This window comes from Staurois parvus, unplaced genomic scaffold (assembly GCF_062004578.1).
Source record: "Staurois parvus isolate SC_StPar_1 unplaced genomic scaffold, SC_StPar_1.0 ptg000720l, whole genome shotgun sequence".
NCBI lineage: Eukaryota > Metazoa > Chordata > Amphibia > Anura > Ranidae > Staurois > Staurois parvus.
Window position 1 is genome coordinate 3,456,384 of NW_028318516.1, and position 20,451 is coordinate 3,476,834.

At 44.0% G+C, this 20,451-nt stretch overlaps 2 protein-coding genes across 2 annotated transcripts in view; both read left to right on the forward strand.

Moving 5' to 3' along the window:
• The window catches only part of LOC149445506 (uncharacterized), a 325,410-nt gene that overhangs the window by 276,789 nt on the left and 28,170 nt on the right, over nucleotides 1-20,451 (forward strand). The window lies entirely within an intron of this gene.
• The window catches only part of LOC149445513 (uncharacterized), a 163,574-nt gene that overhangs the window by 142,590 nt on the left and 533 nt on the right, over nucleotides 1-20,451 (forward strand). The gene's annotated exons all lie outside the window — the stretch shown is intronic.

Here is a 20,451-nt window from a genome sequence, read left to right on the forward strand (position 1 = left end):
CAGGCTAAGAAACGGGTACCTCGATCATCCTGATGGCGGTTCCCACTCCTTTGAAGGTGGCGACCATTAATGTCGCCAGCATAAAATCAGTAAGCGCTCGTAACATGGCCCTATTTTTGCTCAGCAGGTTTGATGCTGACATTTTCTTTTTGCAAGAGACCAGGTTGTCCAGTTTGGGGGATGTTCATATGGCGAAGAAGGAGTGGAGGCGCGGCCCCTCCTTCTGGTCTCTTGCGGCCGAGCCTTACACTGGAGTTGCGGTACTTTTTTCCGGCATGGTAACCTGTCGGCGGATTATTGAGGTAGAAATGGGGAGATGCATGGTCTTAGACGTCTCCATGGGGGGGCAGGACCTGCGCCTGATTAACATCTATGGGCCCCAGACGAAATGGGACAGGAAATGCCTCTTCATGAACATCAAGCCTTTCCTTTTTACAGCCCAGCAAGTTGTCTTCGGTGGTGACTTTAACACCGTCACTAGGACTAAGGACAGGAGAGGGACCGGAGTCAGGCTGGACTGTGACGGGTTTTTTTTAAACAAAATAGCTAGAGAGGCAGGTCTGGTTGATGTGCACATTCGTTGCTGCCCAGACGACACGGGATTCACTTTTCAGCGAGGTTCCAGTCAGAGTAGAATAGATAGGTTTTTTTTAAAGGGGAACTCCGCCTTCTCGGCACCAGTGTGTCAGGCGGTAGAGTTTTCCGATCACTGTATTCTGTCTGTGACTCTGAGTGGCCCCGATACACCACCTAAGGGGAGGGGTACCTGGAAGCTGAATTCGGCACTCCTGGACGATGAGAAGGTGAGTCAATCCTTTGAGGATTTTTTTCAGGCACAGGTATCAATCATGGACGTTTGCAGCAGTAAGTCCGAGTGGTGGGAGCTTACAAAACGAAGGATCGTTGGGTTTTTCAAGGCCATAGGAAGGAATAAACAGCTTGATAAGTATGTCACCTACCAGCGTCTGCGGAGGAAGCTCGATCGGCTTGTCTCGAATAATGGAGATCCAGAAGCGATCTCTGAGGTTAAACTCTTGCTCAGGCAGTGTCAATATGACAGGCCTGCCTCTTTGGTTCTGGAGAGGGATTATGGGAAATATCACTCGCCCGACCCTTACCAGAACTGCAAACAAGGTAGAGCAGTTAAGTCAGTTGTAGGCCTGGTTGACAGTACGGGTTCCCTGACAAAGTCCAAGTCAGGGATCCTGGAAACCTCCAGGTCATATTATGCTGACCTCCTGGGTAGGAGGGACCTCGATCGGGCGAGCATGTTGGGTTTTCTGGACTCTACTCCAGGACTGGGAAATGGCAGTTCTCTTGTGAGTTTGACAGAGGACATCACGGCAGATGAGGTGGTGAAAGCTATTGATCAGCTTGCCATGAAGAAGTCGCCTGGGCCAGACGGATTGACAGCCGAGTTTTATAAGCACTTTAAAGTGACTCTGGCCCCATATTTGGTGGAGGTGTTTAATGGCTGTCTGAGAGAGGGTTCGCTCTCTCCCTCCATGCGACAATCTGCAGTGATTCTTCTGTCAAAGGGTAAGGATTACTCGAGAATTGAGAATTGGCGGCCCATTAGCCTTCTCAATGTTGATAGGAAGATATTGGCAAAAATTATTTTCTGGCGTTTATCGTCTGTTGCGGGCAATTTACTTTCTCGCCATCAGCACTGTTCGGTTCAGGGAAGAAGCACTTTTTCAGCGGTGTTAGCTGTCCGGGAGGCCCTGGAGCGGTGCAGGGCTGCAGGCTGGGGAAAGTTCCTGCTGGCATTGGATCAGGCCAAAGCTTTTGATCGAGTCAATCATGAGTATCTATGGCTGCTTCTTGGCAAGTATGGCCTGGAGGGGGGCTTTATCGATTGGCTAAAGACCTTATACAGAGGGGCTGAAAGCTTCATGCTTGTGAATGGTTGGATTGGACGACCCTTTGAGGTTGGCTCAGGTGTGCGTCAGGGGTGTCCTTTGAGTCCTCTGCTATATGCGTTTGTAATCGATCCCTTCATTCGGAGGTTAGAGAGCGGACCATTGTGTGGAGTTCCTTTGGGCATTCCTGGGGAGCCCCCTCTGAGGGTCGTGGCCTATGCTGATGACGTGTCTGTTTTCATCTCCGGGACGCAGGAGGCGGAGGAGGTGGTCTCGGTGATGGAACAGTATGCTGAGGCATCTGGCTCAAAGATCAATCAGGATAAGAGTGAGGTTTTCTGGATGGGAGAGGAAGGCGAAGGCTTTACCCTTCCGGACGCCTTCCCAGAGCCCCAGCAGGAAATTAAAGTATTAGGCATCAGATTTGGTCCCGGTGATTACGGCCTTTCAAATTGGGTAAACAGGCTACAAGATGCCGATGCCAAGGTGGCCAGCTGGAAGGATTGGAAACTCTCTTACAGGGAAAGGATTGACCTGATTAAAACTTACCTGATCCCGGTATTTCTGTATGTCAGCTTTGTCTGTGTTTTGCCAGTGTCTCTCTATGCGAGGATCTACAGTTGTTTCTTCCAGCTGTTATGGGGGCACAAACTGAACCTCATTAAGAGGTCTGTAACCTACCTTCCCAGACGGATGGGTGGCCTAGGTATGGTCAACCCGGTGGTTTTCTTTTCTCTGATGTTTTTGAAACATAATTTTGGTAGCATGCTGGCAGAGGAACCGCCTGGGTGGGTTGGTATTTTTCAGTCCTGGTTTAGGCCTTTTCTACGGAGCTGGGAGAATGGTGGGCCAGTGAAAAGCCTGAGGGTCCAACATGGTAAGCTCCCGGCTTATGTTGCCCCGTGTCTGAAAATGCTTCGGCAATGGCGAGTGACGGCGGAGGAAATTAAATCTCTTCCCAGGAAGGCCCTGGAGAGGAGGGTTGTTGAATCTGCCTTTAGCGAGCCATTGGCCTTGAGGGATTGCCCAGGCCCGGTTATGAGGGAGGGTCTGCGTTTGATGAATCTGGAGAGAATCCCTTTAAAGTTTCGGGATTTGGCCTGGCTCTCGTTCCATGGCAGACTCTATGTGAAGGGCAACCTGAAGCATCGCTCTGCGGAGAACCGTGGTTGTCCAAGAGTGGAGTGCGGTGGGGTGGAGGAGACGATGGACCATTTCTTGCTTCAGTGCCCCTTCAATATAGAAGTCTACAAGCGGGTGGGTGGGGCTCTGGGGATCCCTTTCCTTTCCTGCTTGAGTTACGCGGAGTGGTCTTACGGAGCCTTTCAGACTCACCGGGATTTTGATTTTGAGACACTTTTTCTAGTTAGCTTAGTAGTCCGTTACCACACGTGGAATGCACGGTGTCAGGTTTCCATTCGCAAAAAAGTCCTTCCTGTCGAGGGGGTGGTGAACAGCATTCTGGGTGAGGTTGGGAAGATTCGGGGTCTTGAGAAGGACAGGTGGCGGCCGGGAGCCTGGACAAAGGCGTGGAGGAATGTCAGGTCCCCGTAGCTGCTGTCTGTCAGTCTCTGGGGGCGTGGCTTCTCTTTCTGTCCTTTCACGTCCCCTAGATTTTGTAACATCAGATTTTTGAAGAAAGGCTGCATGCATGGGATTGATGTATGGGATGAATGTGTGGGATGAATGTATGGGGTGAATGTTTAATCGTTTCTTAGCCTGAGAGGGTGTTTAGGTGACGGTCAGGATTTGTTATTTTGCTGAAGTAAGCTGGTTTTGTTTAATTATACATATTTTTATTCTGTATATATGTAAATATGATTTTTATGATGTTTTTTGTTTGCAAGATTTTAATAAACAAAAATTTACAATTCCACCCTCAAGGGAACTAGGAAATGGCTCCTCTAATCTCCTACCAGGTCATTTCTTTATTCATGGACCTTAGTCAGAGAGTGAGGAAACAACCAGAACTGTCTTTTATAGGAGGGACAGTGATGAGGGGATTATAGGACGAGGGTCCCCACCCCCTCTATCACTCATCGCCATCTTCCCAACACCAGAAGTACTGCACTTCCTTATTTACTCCATGATTTAGTCATGAAGAACAGCGGGGCTGAGCCCCACCAGAGGTCAGAGAGTGAGGATGGGGGGAGAACAACCAAGATGAAGACTGGACTGATCCTGAAGACCACCATCATTGGGGTATTGACTCCTCCCTCATTATCACTTTCTGTTTAAGGGTCCAAAGTTGGAGGATGTTATCACATTATTATCACCATGTAAAAGTCTGTGCTCCAATCACATCATCCGATATAAAATGTCCAGCTGGGAGGAAATGGGGGGAACATTAATATAATACATAAGGGGGGATATGATCTCCATGTATAATACATAAGAGGGATATGATCTCCATGTATAATACATAAGAGGGATATGATCTCCATGTATAATACATAAGGGGGGATATGATCTCCATGTATAATACATAAGGGGGGATATGATCTCCATGTATAATACATAAGGGGGGATATGATCTCCATGTATAATACATAAGGGGGGGTATGATCTCCATGTATAATACATAAGGGGGGATATGATCACCATGTATAATACATAAGGGGGGATATGATCTCCATGTATAATACATAAGGGGGGGATATGATCACCATGTATAATACATAAGGGGGATATGATCTCCATGTATAATACATAAGGGGGATATGATCTCCATGTATAATACATAAGGGGGGATATGATCTCCATGTATAATACATAAGGGGGGGATATGATCTCCATGTATAATACATAAGGGGGGGATATGATCTCCATGTATAATACATAAGGGGGGATATGATCTCCATGTATAATACATAAGGGGGGATATGATCTCCATGTATAATACATAAGGGGGGGATATGATCTCCATGTATAATACATAAGGGGGGGATATGATCTCCATGTATAATACATAAGGGGGGATATGATCTCCATGTATAATACATAAGGGGGGGATATGATCTCCATGTATAATACATAAGGGGGGGATATGATCTCCATGTATAATACATAAGGGGGGATATGATCTCCATGTATAATACATAAGGGGGGATATGATCTCCATGTATAATACATAAGAGGGATATGATCTCCATGTATAATACATAAGAGGGATATGATCTCCATGTATAATACATAAGGGGGGGTATGATCTCCATGTATAATACATAAGGGGGGATATGATCACCATGTATAATACATAAGGGGGGATATGATCTCCATGTATAATACATAAGGGGGGGATATGATCACCATGTATAATACATAAGGGGGATATGATCTCCATGTATAATACATAAGGGGGATATGATCTCCATGTATAATACATAAGGGGGGATATGATCTCCATGTATAATACATAAGGGGGGGATATGATCTCCATGTATAATACATAAGGGGGGGATATGATCTCCATGTATAATACATAAGGGGGGATATGATCTCCATGTATAATACATAAGGGGGGATATGATCTCCATGTATAATACATAAGGGGGGATATGATCTCCATGTATAATACATAAGGGGGGATATGATCACCATGTATAATACATAAGGGGGATATGATCTCCATGTATAATACATAAGGGGGATATGATCTCCATGTATAATACATAAGGGGGGATATGATCTCCATGTATAATACATAAGGGGGGGGATATGATCTCCATGTATAATACATAAGGGGGGATAAGATCTCCATGTATAATACATAAGGGGGGGATATGATCTCCATGTATAATACATAAGGGGGGGGGGAATATGATCTCCATGTATACTACATAAGGGGGGATATGATCTCCATGTATAATACATAAGGGGGGATATGATCTCCATGTATAATACATAAGGGGGGATATGATCTCCATGTATAATACATAAGGGGGGATAAGATCTCCATGTATAGTATATAAGGGGGGGGGGGAATATGATCTCCATGTATACTACATAAGGGGGGATATGATCTCCATGTATAATACATAAGGGGAGATATGATCTCCATGTATAATACATAAGGGGGATATGATCTCCATGTATAATACATAAGGGGGGATATGATCTCCATGTATAATACATAAGGGGGGGATATGATCTCCATGTATAATACATAAGGGGGGATATGATCTCCATGTATAATACATAAGGGGGGATATGATCTCCATGTATAATACATAAGGGGGGATATGATCTCCATGTATAATACATAAGGGGGGATATGATCTCCATGTATAATACATAAGGGGGATATGATCACCATGTATAATACATAAGGGGGGGATATGATCTCCATGTATAATACATAAGGGGGGGATATGATCTCCATGTATAATACATAAGGGGGGATATGATCTCCATGTATAATACATAAGGGGGGATATGATCTCCATGTATAATACATAAGGGGGGATATGATCTCCATGTATAATACATAAGGGGGGATATGATCTCCATGTATAATACATAAGGGGGATATGATCACCATGTATAATACATAAGGGGGGGATATGATCTCCATGTATAATACATAAGGGGGGGATATGATCTCCATGTATAATGCATAAGGGGGGATATGATCTCCATGTATAATACATAAGGGGGGATATGATCTCCATGTATAATACATAAGGGGGATATGATCTCCATGTATAATACATAAGGGGGGATATGATCTCCATGTATAATACATAAGGGGGGATATGATCTCCATGTATAATACATAAGGGGGGATATGATCTCCGTGTATAATACATAAGGGGGGATATGATCACCATGTATAATACATAAGAGGGATATGATCTCCATGTATAATACATAAGGGGGATATGATCTCCATGTATAATACATAAGGGGGGATATGATCTCCATGTATAATACATAAGGGAGGATATGATCTCCATGTATAATACATAAGGGGGATATGATCTCCATGTATAATACATAAGGGGGGATATGATCTCCATGTATAATACATAAGGGGGGATATGATCTCCATGTATAATACATAAGGGGGGATATGATCTCCGTGTATAATACATAAGGGGGGATATGATCTCCGTGTATAATACATAAGGGGGGATATGATCTCCGTGTATAATACATAAGGGGGATATGATCTCCATGTATAGTATATAAGGGGGGGAATATGATCTCCATGTATACTACATAAGGGGGGATATGATCTCCATGTATAATACATAAGGGGGATATGATCTCCATGTATAATACATAAGGGGGATATGATCTCCATGTATAATACATAAGGGGGGGATATGATCTCCATGTATAATACATAAGGGGGGGATATGATCTCCATGTATAATACATAAGGGGGATATGACCTCCATGTATAATACATAAGGGGGGATATGATCTCCATGTATAATACATAAGGGGGGATATGATCTCCATGTATAATACATAAGGGGGTATATGATCTCCATGTATAATACATAAGGGGGATATGATCTCCATGTATAGTATATAAGGGGGGGGGGGATATGATCTCCATGTATACTACATAAGGGGGGATATGATCTCCATGTATAATACATAAGGGGGGATATGATCTCCATGTATAATACATAAGGGGGGGATATGATCTCCATGTATAATACATAAGGGGGGATATGATCTCCATGTATAATACATAAGGGGGGATAAGATCTCCATGTATAGTATATAAGGGGGGGGGGGAATATGATCTCCATGTATACTACATAAGGGGGGATATGATCTCCATGTATAATACATAAGGGGGGATATGATCTCCATGTATAATACATAAGGGGGGGATATGATCTCCATGTATAATACATAAGGGGGGATATGATCTCCATGTATAATACATAAGGGGGGATATGATCTCCATGTATAATACATAAGGGGGGATATGATCTCCATGTATAATACATAAGGGGGGATATGATCTCCATGTATAATACATAAGGGGGGTATGATCTCCATGTATAATACATAAGGGGGGGATATGATCTCCATGTATAATACATAAGGGGGGATATGATCTCCATGTATAATACATAAGGGGGGATATGATCTCCATGTATAATACATAAGGGGGATATGATCACCATGTATAATACATAAGGGGGGATATGATCTCCATGTATAATACATAAGGGGGATATGATCACCATGTATAATACATAAGGGGGATATGATCTCCATGTATAATACATAAGGGGGGATATGATCTCCATGTATAATACATAAGGGGGGATATGATCTCCTTGTATAATACATAAGGGGGGATATGATCTCCTTGTATAATACATAAGGGGGGGTATGATCTCCATGTATAATACATAAGGGGGGATATGATCTCCATGTATAATACATAAGGGGGATATGATCTCCATGTATAATACATAAGGGGGGATATGATCTCCATGTATAATACATAAGGGGGGATTGCTGTAGGAAAGTCCTGGATTCTTTCTTGGATACACAGAATATAACTGGATATAACATTTATAGGGAAAGTTGATCCAGGGAATATCCGATTGCCTCTCGGGGTGTCAGGAAGGATTGTTTCCCCTGCAGGAGCAGATTGGATCGTACTTTGCTGGGTTTTTGCCTTCTGGTGGATCAGCTGTGGGTGTCGGATTATAACTTTTATTTTTATTGGTACAACTAGATGGAATGTCTGTTTTCAGCCAGACTAACTATGTAACTATGTAGGTCCCACACCGCTGCCTCCCATCTCCTGAGACTGCACTCAGTGACTTGGGTCTGAGACACTACAGACATATCCCTCCACCCGGCACAGCCAGCAGATAACAGAGAAGGTCCCCTGGAGGAGTCAGGCACAAGGCAGGAGACCCCAGTCACATGTCCTGGGTGCCTACATTATGCAATGCTTATAGGAAAAATCAACATTTTGCTGCCAGCTGAACCCCAGAACCTCCATAAATCCAGTCTAGAGACATAAATTGTGTCTGCAGCACAGAGAAGGAAGATTATCCGAGAGAAATCCAGGAATACAGGACGGGGAACACAGCTCAGGAAAGTGACCAGGGGAATACAGGCGGATATCACCCAGTCCCCGCCCTACTCTGGACCAATCAGTGAGCAGTATGGGTGGAGGAATGGATTTAGTGTTCATGACCCACCTGTGCTGATCTCTGTAGGAGTGTCCTCCTCTATAAATGTCCCCGTTATTCCATCCTCCTCCATAGACTGCTGATCATCCCTCACATACGCCTCTTCTTCTTCTGCTTTCACCTCAAATTCTATATCGATTGGATCTCCACTCTAAATCAAGGAAATGAGAGAAAATATCATCTGTAAAATTTAAGGTCACATACACTTCCACATATCATCTCCACAAGTCCATGTTCTAGATGCTCCATCCCACCAACCTTGCAATGGTGAGGGATGGTGTGACCTTCCTGTGTGGAATCCCGGGAATACAGAGGACGGGGACATCTCTCTGGTGGGTTCCCATGACTGGATCCATCTGTAGGAAACACACACACTGACTGAATCCATTGTTTCTATGTGTTTATCAGATGATGGGGGATCTAGGTGGATCCTCCGTACTGCTCTCTCCTTTACAATAAAGTCTCCTCTTACCCGGTGATGTGAGGGGCGGCTGATTGTCCATCATGACGTCCTTGTAGAGATCCTTGTGTCCTTCTAAATACTCCCACTCCTCCATGGAGAAATAGACAGTGACACCCTGACACCTTATAGGAACCTGACACACACAATGATACAGTCACCATCCAGACACATCCCTTGTCTGTTACTGGAGAATGTCCCAGAATTCCCGGCACCGCTCACCTCTCCTGTCAGCAGATGGACCATCATGGTGGTCAGTTCCAGAATCTTCTGCTCTTTCTCCCTCTCAGGTATCAGAGAATGAGATGGAGGCACCATGGTGAGGCTCTGGGTTCTGCTCCATCGTCCTGAGATTGGCTCCCCACTAGACTTCTTCTTTACAACATAATCCTACAGATCAGGAGACAAATAAAACAATATCAACCACCTGACATCATCTAAATGTGTGCAAAAATAAAATGGTCTATTGACCAGAATAGACAAGAGTGATGTCATGTGACCTCCCAGAATCCTCCTCACCTCTCTGGTCAGGTCTGTGTGTTATTAATAGAGATAAGAGTGATGTCATGTGACCTCCCAGAATCCTCCTCACCTCTCCGGTCAGGTCTGTTTTTTTTAATACAGATCAAAGTGATGTCATGTGACCTCCCAGAATCCTCATCTCTCCTGTCAGGTCTGTGTTTTATTAATAGAGATAGAAGTGATATCATTTGACCTCCCAGAATCCTCCTCACCTCTCCGGTCAGGTCTGTGTTTTATTAATAGAGATGAGATTGATGTCATGTGACCTCCCAGAATCCTCCTCACCTCTCCGGTCAGGTCTGTGTTTTATTAATAAAGATAAGAGTGATGTCATGTGACCTCCCAGAATCCTCCTCACCTCTACGGTCAGGTCTGTGTTTTATTAATAGAGATAAGAGTGATGTCATGTGACCTCCCAGAATCCTCCTCACCTCTCTGGTCAGGTCTGTGTTTTATTAATAGAGATAAGAGTGATGTCATGTGACCTCCCAGAATCCTCCTCACCTCTCCGGTCAGGTCTGTGTTTATTAATAGAGATCAGAGTGATGTCATGTGACCTCCCAGAATCCTCCTCACCTCTCCGGTCAGCAGGTAGATGATCTCCAGGGTGAGGTTTAGTATCTTCTCAGTCATGTGACTCCGGTCCTCCTCCATCCTCATTGGTGCCATCATGTGATCTATACAGGTCTCCTTTTAGACGGATAACTTTGGGAAATGAAAGTAAGAATGATTTGGATGGTATTGGTCACACAATAATAGGATGTGGATGTGAGGGGGGAATAGGAGGGTTGCTGGACATTGAAGAACTACTCCCCCCATGGGAAGACATTTTGTTTGGACTGTTTAGTGTTTACTACAATTTTGAGGTCCGGGGCCCTTTTCTCTGTTGGGTTTGTTTGGTCTCTGAACTGGTTTTGATGAGTATTAGATCTGCAGACAAGGAATGATAAATCTGATCCTTCCTATGACTTGTTTGCTCTGAGGCAGTGCTGTGAGGTCAATGTCGGCTCATCATGCAGGGATGGTCACTTTACATCGCCCGACGCCCGGGATATGTAGTTCTGGGGGCCGGGCAAGTATTGTGTTTAATCTTTATCCCTGCTGAGGGCAAGCCGCAGGGCTCTCCTTTCAGGTGCCAGCCTCTGCCACCCCGTGTGTGTGAACCTCTCCTGTACCTACTATGCTTCCCCGGATCTGCTTGCCCATCTGTGGGCCCGGGTCAGCGGGTGTCGGAGGGTAGAGGGGATGGAGGAGAGCGGACATGTTCACTCCCTTCTTGTCCTGACCCAGAAGTGACTTTATGACAGATTTCCCGACCATCGAGGCCAGCAAAGAATGTAATGCGGTGCGATGTGCGCTACATTACATCCAATGGAGTACAGGGGAGACATTGGGGGTCTTTTACACCCTGGATGTCCCAATAAAGAGAACCTGTCATCAAGAGTCATCTCATAGAGGATTTTGTCCCCTTAAGCAAAAATGCTTTTTTTTAATTGTAAAGAATTAAAGTTACACCCAAGTACATAACTCCACCCCCTAAAAAATTTTGAGGCCCCCCCCCACCCCCACATATATGCACACCCAAACATAAGAGCACACGCTGGAGCGCCTACACGTGATAACATTGATTGTGATACACGTTACATATCGCCGGTCACACCAGAATGAGAGGATAATTCTAGGAGCAGACCTCCTCCGTACTCTATACTGATGACCTAGAAGGGGCTATAAATGTGTCCCCTATAGATAATACCGGGACTAAAGGTTGTCACCATTTCAGCACACACAACTTAAGGTTTGACATGTTGGATATCTATTTACTCGCTGCAACCTCAGCTTTTATATTTTTACACATAAATGGGTCATTTATTGCTTTTTTGTGCCCTGAAATCAGCTTAAGTGTATTTTTTAATGAAATTTTGCATTTCCTAGACTTTGTGATAATGTTTTGTGACATAAAATATTGGAACTGCCGCTATTTTATTCTCTAAAGTCTCTACTTTCAGAAAATCGATATTTTGGGGGTTTTGCGTCATCTTTAGGCCCAAAATTATTTTTTAAACGTGTGCAAAAAAATGCAAAAACGGCTCTGGGAGTGAAAGGATAAGCAGGACACTCCCCTTTCCTGAGGAGCAGCCAATCGGTTCTCATTACACTGCAAGGTCTCTCCCCTCCCTGCTAGTCCCCGGGTGCGGTGCTGGAGACAGGCGGGGGAGGGGAGGAGGAGATAAACAGCACAATGTTACACATATTACACATTTAAGTTGCTATAAAGCCCCTTTCATTTTTTAAAGCCCCCAACATTCCTAAAAGAGCCTCAGATTTATATACATTTGTTGTAAATAGGAAATAACATCTTATTACCTCCTCTGCTGCCACTTCCACCAACGTCTCCTCTATACCTCCTCCTGCCTCACCTCTCATCTGAAACTTCCTGTCTGTGCCTGACATCACTTCCTGTTTGTACCTGACATCACTTCCTGTCTGCAACTGACATCACTTCCTGTCTGCATTCCATAGAGACTTCCTGTGTGAGTATAGGTGAGATCAGCACCTTGTGGAGTTCAGAGGAACTGCAGCCCCGAGATCCATCCCATAATCCCCCTTCCTGTATAATATGTACCTTACAGGGATACTACGGGAGATGAAACATTACTGAATAAAGGAAGAAGAAATAAATGTAACTCTTATGTAACCAACTGTTCAACAAACATCTCTTATTACATATAGAAAAGTCTTACAAACACAGAACACAAAATACAAATGTATAGCTAATGAGAGCGATCCCGCCAAACCTGATCCTTCTGGGGGGGACAATGCAAAAATATATATCAATCCACTCATAATGACATCATCTTCTGGGAGTGTCTGCACATCCATCCATTTCATACACATTTCACTGACTCAGCAGATCCCTGCAGCCTATTATCACCCATTTCCCTCTCTATGTCTCAGCAGATCTCCTGCAGCCTATTAGCACCCATTTCCCTCTCTATGTCTCAGCAGATCTTCTGCAGCCTATTGGCACCCATTTTCCTTTCTATGTCTCAGCAGATCTCCTGCAGACTATTAGTGCCCATTTCCCTTTCTATGTCTCAGCGGATCTCCTGCAGCCTTTTAGTGCCCATTTCCCTCTCTATGTCTCAGTGGATCTCCTGCAGCCTATTAGCACCCATTTCCCTTTCTACGTCTCAACAAAATGGTGCAATTAAAATATTTACAGAAAAAGATGTAACAAAGATATAAAGAACAATAAAACAGCAGAGAAATAAAAGAAAGGAGTTCTGAATGCAGAATACTTGCAATGTCCTTGGTTTAGCAGAGTCCAATTGTCCGAACAAAAGGATTGCCTTGGCTCTCTAGTCTCCTAGATGGTTCCTGATTGATGTTACACGAGAGCTGTCTTCTCCAGGCAGTCAGTCTTTTTCTATCATATCAAAGGGGTGTCTCCTGAGAACAAATGACCAATCATCCAGTTTGGGGAGGGGTGTTAGGCGGTAACCAAGGTTATGACCAAATCCCTTCCAATTTCATACTAAGGTCAATAACCTCCAATAGGTACAGGCAGCATCCTAGCAACTAGCAGATTAATATTCAGAATTATATTCCAAACACAAAGATACCAAACATAGCGCACCCTTGTCACCCAGGAGGGAAGAGACGGCTTCTTCTCTCTTGTAGGCACTAACATAGTGATGTAAGGTCTTGTGTGACTCATATTAAAGTGATCCATCCGAATATATACTTCATATTAATGTGCCCAGTTCCTGCTGAAGTGTATGAATTGTATGAAAATGTCTCTTGTGGAATGTATGTTTTATGGCACGCTCTGCTCTAATGGCCTAACAGGTCATGACTGACTGAGTTATTGTTTTATGATCCAGCAGAGGAAAGTGATTTTCCAGCAGACCCCCTGGAACCAGACTAATTCGAGGTTTACAGCCCTGGAGATGATCTATCTGTGTTTTATTTAGGATAAGAGATCCTGTTGACCTCCGTTCAGCTTGTAGCTATGCATTCCATGGACAAAGGGATGAGGGAGGACAGAAGGGAACATGGCTGAGACCTAACAAGATGGCTGTCATGTACAGCGTCCATGCCTCTATGGCGCACATTCGTCACAGAAGGAGGTCCTGATTCCTCTATATAGATCTTTATATCACTAGAGGTGTCACCGGCGGGAGGAAGGAGGTCCTGATTCCTCTATATAGATCTTTATATTACTAGAGGGGTCACCAGCAGGAGGAAGGAGGTCCCGATTCCTCTATATAGATCTTTATATCACTAGAGGGGTCAGCGGCGAGAGGAAGGAGGTCCCGATTCCTCTATATAGATCTTTATATCACTAGAAGGGTCAGCGGCAGGAGGAAGGAGGTCCCGATTCCTCTATATAGATCCTATCACTAGAGGGGTCACCGGCAGGAGGAAGGAGGTCCCGATTCCTCTATATAGATCTTTATATCACTAGAGGGGTCACCAGCAGGAGGAAGGAGGTCCTGATTCCTCTATATAGATCTTTATATCACTAGAAGGGTCAGCGGCAGGAGGAAGGAGGTCCCGATTCCTCTATATAGATCCTATCACTAGAGGGGTCACCGGCAGGAGGAAGGAGGTCCCGATTCCTCTATATAGATCTTTCTATCACTAGAGGGGTCACCAGCAACCTCATGTAGAATACTGTGTCCAGTTCTGGAGACCTCACTTACATAAAGGTATTGATAAGATAGAACGAGTCCAGAGACGGGGAATACAAATAGTGATATCAGGAGAGACTTCAGGAACGTAACATGTCCAGTCTGGAGGAGAGAAGGGAAAGGGGAGACATGACTGAAACCTTTAAATACAACAAGGGAGTGAAGAAGGTTCAGGAGGGCAGGATTTTCAATATGAAACCAAAATGAAGAACACGAGGACATGACACGAGGAACTTCCAGCAGAGGTAGTGAGCCAGTGACAAATCACAGAGACCATCACAATTGTACACAATGAATGGCTATGAATGAAAGCCATTCATTGTGTACAACTGTCATGTGATCACTGTGATTGGTCATAGCAATCACATGGTACTGGGCTGGCCTGGTACAATGATCTGTCATCTGGTGGACACAGCAGGTGACATATCAAGATACAGCAGAGCCACTAGACTTGGAGGACTTCATATGATGTCCACCCAGGATGGGAGAGATCCCGCTCAGCTGTCATTCTGCTATAGGCCTGGTGGGAAGCAGTTCATTACAGGGGACACTGTACAAGTTCTATATGTAGTCTCGGGGTCCCTGTGGAAGTCCATGTGTGGACATGTCTACCTATGATAAATGACAGGCTAAACCCACCTGGAGACCTGGGGACACTGTACAGGTTCTATATGTAGTCTCGGGGTCCCTGTGGAAGTCCATGTGTGGACATGTCTACCTATGATAAATGACAGGCTAAACCCACCTGGAGACCTGGGGACACTGTACAGGTTCTATTTGTAGTCTCGGGGGTCCCTGTGGAAGTCCATGTGTGGACATTTCTACCTATGATAAATGACAGGCTAAACCCACCTGGAGACTTTCTCCACACCTGGAGTGTGCTGAGTTCTTGGAGAACGTCTACACAGTGTTTCCAGATTGGCTTTATCACCCCAACGAGCTCGCTCCAGTTCATGGATGTCATCATTATGTTTGGAGGATCTCACCAGTCAGGAGCCTTTCCTGTCATCCTACATGTTCCCTTCTGAGGATTGTTCTATCCTTCCAAACAAATGTATGAAATCATGGATGAGTCCTCCTTCTATGTGATCTAGAAGATCTTCAATCACAATGTCTTTATGGATGAAGTGGATGGCCCAGTTTATATATTATTTATTGCTTTACAGCTTTATTCCCTCCAGGATTCATTCTTTATTTATAGAACCATTCAAGGAAGTGTTCTTACTTTGAGAGATCTCCACCACCATTCCTCTGTGACCATTACATCCTTGTCATTTATGTCTGACATCTTCATTATGAGTGGATTGATATTTATTTTTATGCTTTTGGATGTATTTTTGCATATTTTTTTACCCAAAAACATCTGTTTTGGAGGTCTCTGTTTTATTATGTATACCTTTGTTTTCATCTTGTGTTCTGTGTCTTTAAGTCTTTTCTATCTGTAGTAAAATATCTTTTTTAAACAGTTGGTTGCATAAGAGTTAGGTTTATTGTTTCTTACTGTTTTTTAGTTCTTTTTGATCTTCCCTGGTATCTCTGTAAGGTAGATACAATGCAGGAATGGTTAGTAGGGGACATTTCTCGGGCTGCAGTTCCTCTGAACTCCACAAGATGGTGATCTCATTTCTCCCCAGACAGGACTTCTCTATGGAATACAGACAGGAAGTGATGTCAGGTACAGACAGGAAGTGATGTCAGGTACAGACAGGAAATGATGTCAGGTACAGACAGGCCATTCCGAGAGGTGAGTTGGGAGGAAGCAGAGCAGAGACATTTTGCAGCACTTGGCAGCAGAGGAGGTAACAAGATGTTATTTCCTATTTACACCCACTAACCCCCGTCACATCCGTCCTCTTCCTCCATCATCATGTCCGTCCTCTTTCTCCATAGTCACGTCCGTCCTCTTCCTCCATAGTCACATCTGTCCTCTTCCTCCATCATCACGTCCGTCCTCTTCCTCCATAGTCACGTCCGTCCTCTTCCTCCATAGTCACGTCTGTCCTCTTCCTCCATAGTCATGTCCGTCCTCTTCCTCCATAGTCACTGTGACGTCTTTTATCTCCAGCAGATGATGATACACACATATATAGTGTGGGAACCCAGATGAACCCCTTCAGGGGCAGAACATTCCCCCACTTCCGGGGCCGGAACATTCTCCTCATTGTGGAGATAAATTCTAGTAATATGGTCCTCTAAACAAACAGCACTGACAATAAATAGACAAGACAAGGACCATCCTGACCATACATGGCCTACAAAGGGCAATGATGACACTACACAGGCAGCCAATGGGCAATCATTACACTATGCAGCCAACACAATGATGGAGTGCCGGGGTCAGGAGTATGGAGCATAGAGCCCCTTACATTGCTGCTCAGGAGGAAGGAAACATTCCTTTGTAACAGAAAATGTATATAAATCTAAAGCGCTTTTAGGAATATCTGGGGGTTTAAAAAATAAATGGGGCTTTATAGCGACTAAAACATTTAATATGTGTAACATTGTTCTGTTTATCTCCTCCTCCCCTCCCCCGCCTGTCTCCAGCACCGCACCCGGGGACTAGCAGGGAGGGGAGAGACCTTGCAGTGTAATGAGAACTGATTGGCTGCTCCTCAGGAAAGGGGAGTGTCCTTCTTACCCTTTCTCCCTTTCACTCCCAGAGCCCTTTTTGCAAACATTTAAAAAATCATTTTAGCCCTAAAGATGACATAAAACCCCCAAAATATTTTGTGAAAATAGAGACTTTAGAGAATAAAATAGCGGCAGTTCTAATTTTTTATGTCACAAAATATTATCACAAAGTCTAGGAAATTCCAAATTTCAGTAAAAAATACACTTAAGCTGATTTCAGGGCACAAAAAAGCAATAAATGACCCATTTATGTGTAAAAATATAAAAGCCGAGGTTGCAGCGAGTAAATAGATATCCAACATGTCAAACCTTAAGTTGTGTGTGCTGAAATGGTGACAACCTTTAGTCCCCGGTATTATCTATAGGGGACACATTTATAGCCCCTTCTAGGTCATCAGTATGGAGTACGGAGGAGGTCTGCTCCTAGAATTTAATGGTGTGAACCTCCTGCACTCCTAACTCAATACTGATGACATAAAACTCCTAATAAGAGGAAGCTGCTACCATCTATCATATACCTTATGACAGGGAAACAACCAAAAACATAATAAATTGATGCAGCGCTACCTAATATATAAATAATAAGTGAATAGAAATACTGAATATACAAACATATACTAATGAGTGATAATCATAGAATTATATACAGTGAAACCAATACATGTGTATAAGAGTGATGGGATCCTCTAGGGATCCAATGAAAGTGAATACAGATCCACTAGGGGATCTAATGTGATATCAATAGCATGAAGTGTATTCACACATACAGAAATAATAATGATGTGTACGTGAAGTGATCCACTTCATGGATCTAACAGTGATAATCAGATAAGAGATCATTTCAACCAATAGGTGAGAACATAAAACCTGTCCAAATGGGACTATATAATGAGCACTGTCACTAACAGACTGAGGACTGGAGGAACCACACAGATGTCAAGGAAAAACATCCTTAATTGGATGTGAGCAGTCACTCCCCCACAAATAAAAAAACAACAAACGCACATAAAAAAATAGAGACCTAAAAAAAAGTAGAAAAAAAAAAAAACCACGTGACAGAAAAAACAAAAAATGTGAGTGAGAATTTGTGAACGAGGATCTGTTTTTTACTCAATTAAAGAGGTATTACTCTATGGGAGATTGTGTTTATGTCTTTTAATGGGTAATTGCCCATACTCACTCTTGTCTCTATTAATGAAACAGACCTGACCGGAGAGGTGAGGAAGATTCTGGGAGGTCACATGACATCACACAGACCTGACCGGAGAGGTGAGGAGGATTCTGGGAGGTCACATGACATCACTCTCATCTCTATTAATAAAACACAGACCTGACCGGAGAGGCGAGGTGGATTCTGGGAGGTCACATGACATCACTCTCATCTCTATTAATAAAACACAGACCTGACCGGAGAGGTGAGGAGGATTCTGGGAGGTCACATGACATCACTCTTATCTCTATTAATAAAACACAGACCTGACCGGAGAGGTGAGGATTCTGGGAGGTCACATGACATCACTCTCATCTCTATTAATAAACACAGACCTGACCGGAGAGGTGAGGAGGATTCTGGGAGGTCACATGACATCACTCTTATCTCTATTAATAAAACACAGACCTGACCGGAGAGGTGAGGAGGATTCTGGGAGGTCACATGACATCACTCTTATCTCTATTAATAAAGCACAGACCTGACCGGAGAGGTGAGGATTCTGGGAGGTCACATGACATCACTCTCATCTCTATTAATAAACACAGACCTGACCGGAGAGGTGAGGAGGATTCTGGGAGGTCACATGACATCACTCTTATCTCTATTAATAAAACACAGACCTGACCGGAGAGGTGAGGATTCTGGGAGGTCACATGACATCACTCTCATCTCTATTAATAAACACAGACCTGACCGGAGAGGTGAGGAGGATTCTGGGAGGCCACATGACATCACTCTTATCTCTATTAATAAAACGCAGACCTGACTGGAGAGGTGAGGAGGATTCTGGGAGGTCACATGACATCACTCTTATCTCTATTAATAAAACACAGACCTGACCGGAGAGGTGAGGAGGATTCTGGGAGGTCACATGACATCACTCTCATCTCTATTAATAAAACACAGACCTGACCGGAGAGGTGAGGAGGATTCTGGGAGGTCACATGACATCACTCTCATCTCTATTAATAAACACAGACCTGACCGGAGAGGTGAGGAGGATTCTGGGAGGTCACATGACATCACTCTTATCTCTATTAATAAAACACAGACCTGACCGGAGAGGTGAGGATTCTGGGAGGTCACATGACATCACTCTTATCTCTATTAATAAAACACAGACCTGACCGGAGAGGTGAGGAGGATTCTGGGAGGTCACATGACATCACTCTCATCTCTATTAATAAACACAGACCTGACCGGAGAGGTGAGGAGGATTCTGGGAGGCCACATGACATCACTCTTATCTCTATTAATAAAACGCAGACCTGACTGGAGAGGTGAGGAGGATTCTGGGAGGTCACATGACATCACTCTTATCTCTATTAATAAAGCACAGACCTGACCGGAGAGGTGAGGAGGATTCTGGGAGGTCACATGACATCACTCTCGTCTCTATTAATAAAACAGACCTGACCGGAGAGGTGAGGAGGATTCTGGGAGGTCACATGACATCACTCTCGTCTCTATTAATAAAACACAGACCTGACCGGAGAGGTGAGGAGGATTCTGGGAGGTCACATGACATCACTCTCATCTCTATTAATAAAACACAGACCTGACCGGAGAGGTGAGGAGGATTCTGGGAGGTCACATGAGATCACACAGACCTGACCGGAGAGGTGAGGAGGATTCTGGGAGTCTAACATGATATTCCTATTGGTTCCTCAATACAGAGATTTCCTCTTCTGAAGTCAGGTGATCATATGACCATCGCAGTGCCTCCATGTGACTCCCTAAACCCTGAGAGACACAACATGCAGAAGATTCTAGAAGTCACCAAGAAGATGATGGAGCTGCTGACAGGAGAGGTGAGCGGTGCCGGGAATTCTGGGATATTATCCAATCACTGATAGTATCATTAGGATCTGTACATTATCTGCATTGTTAC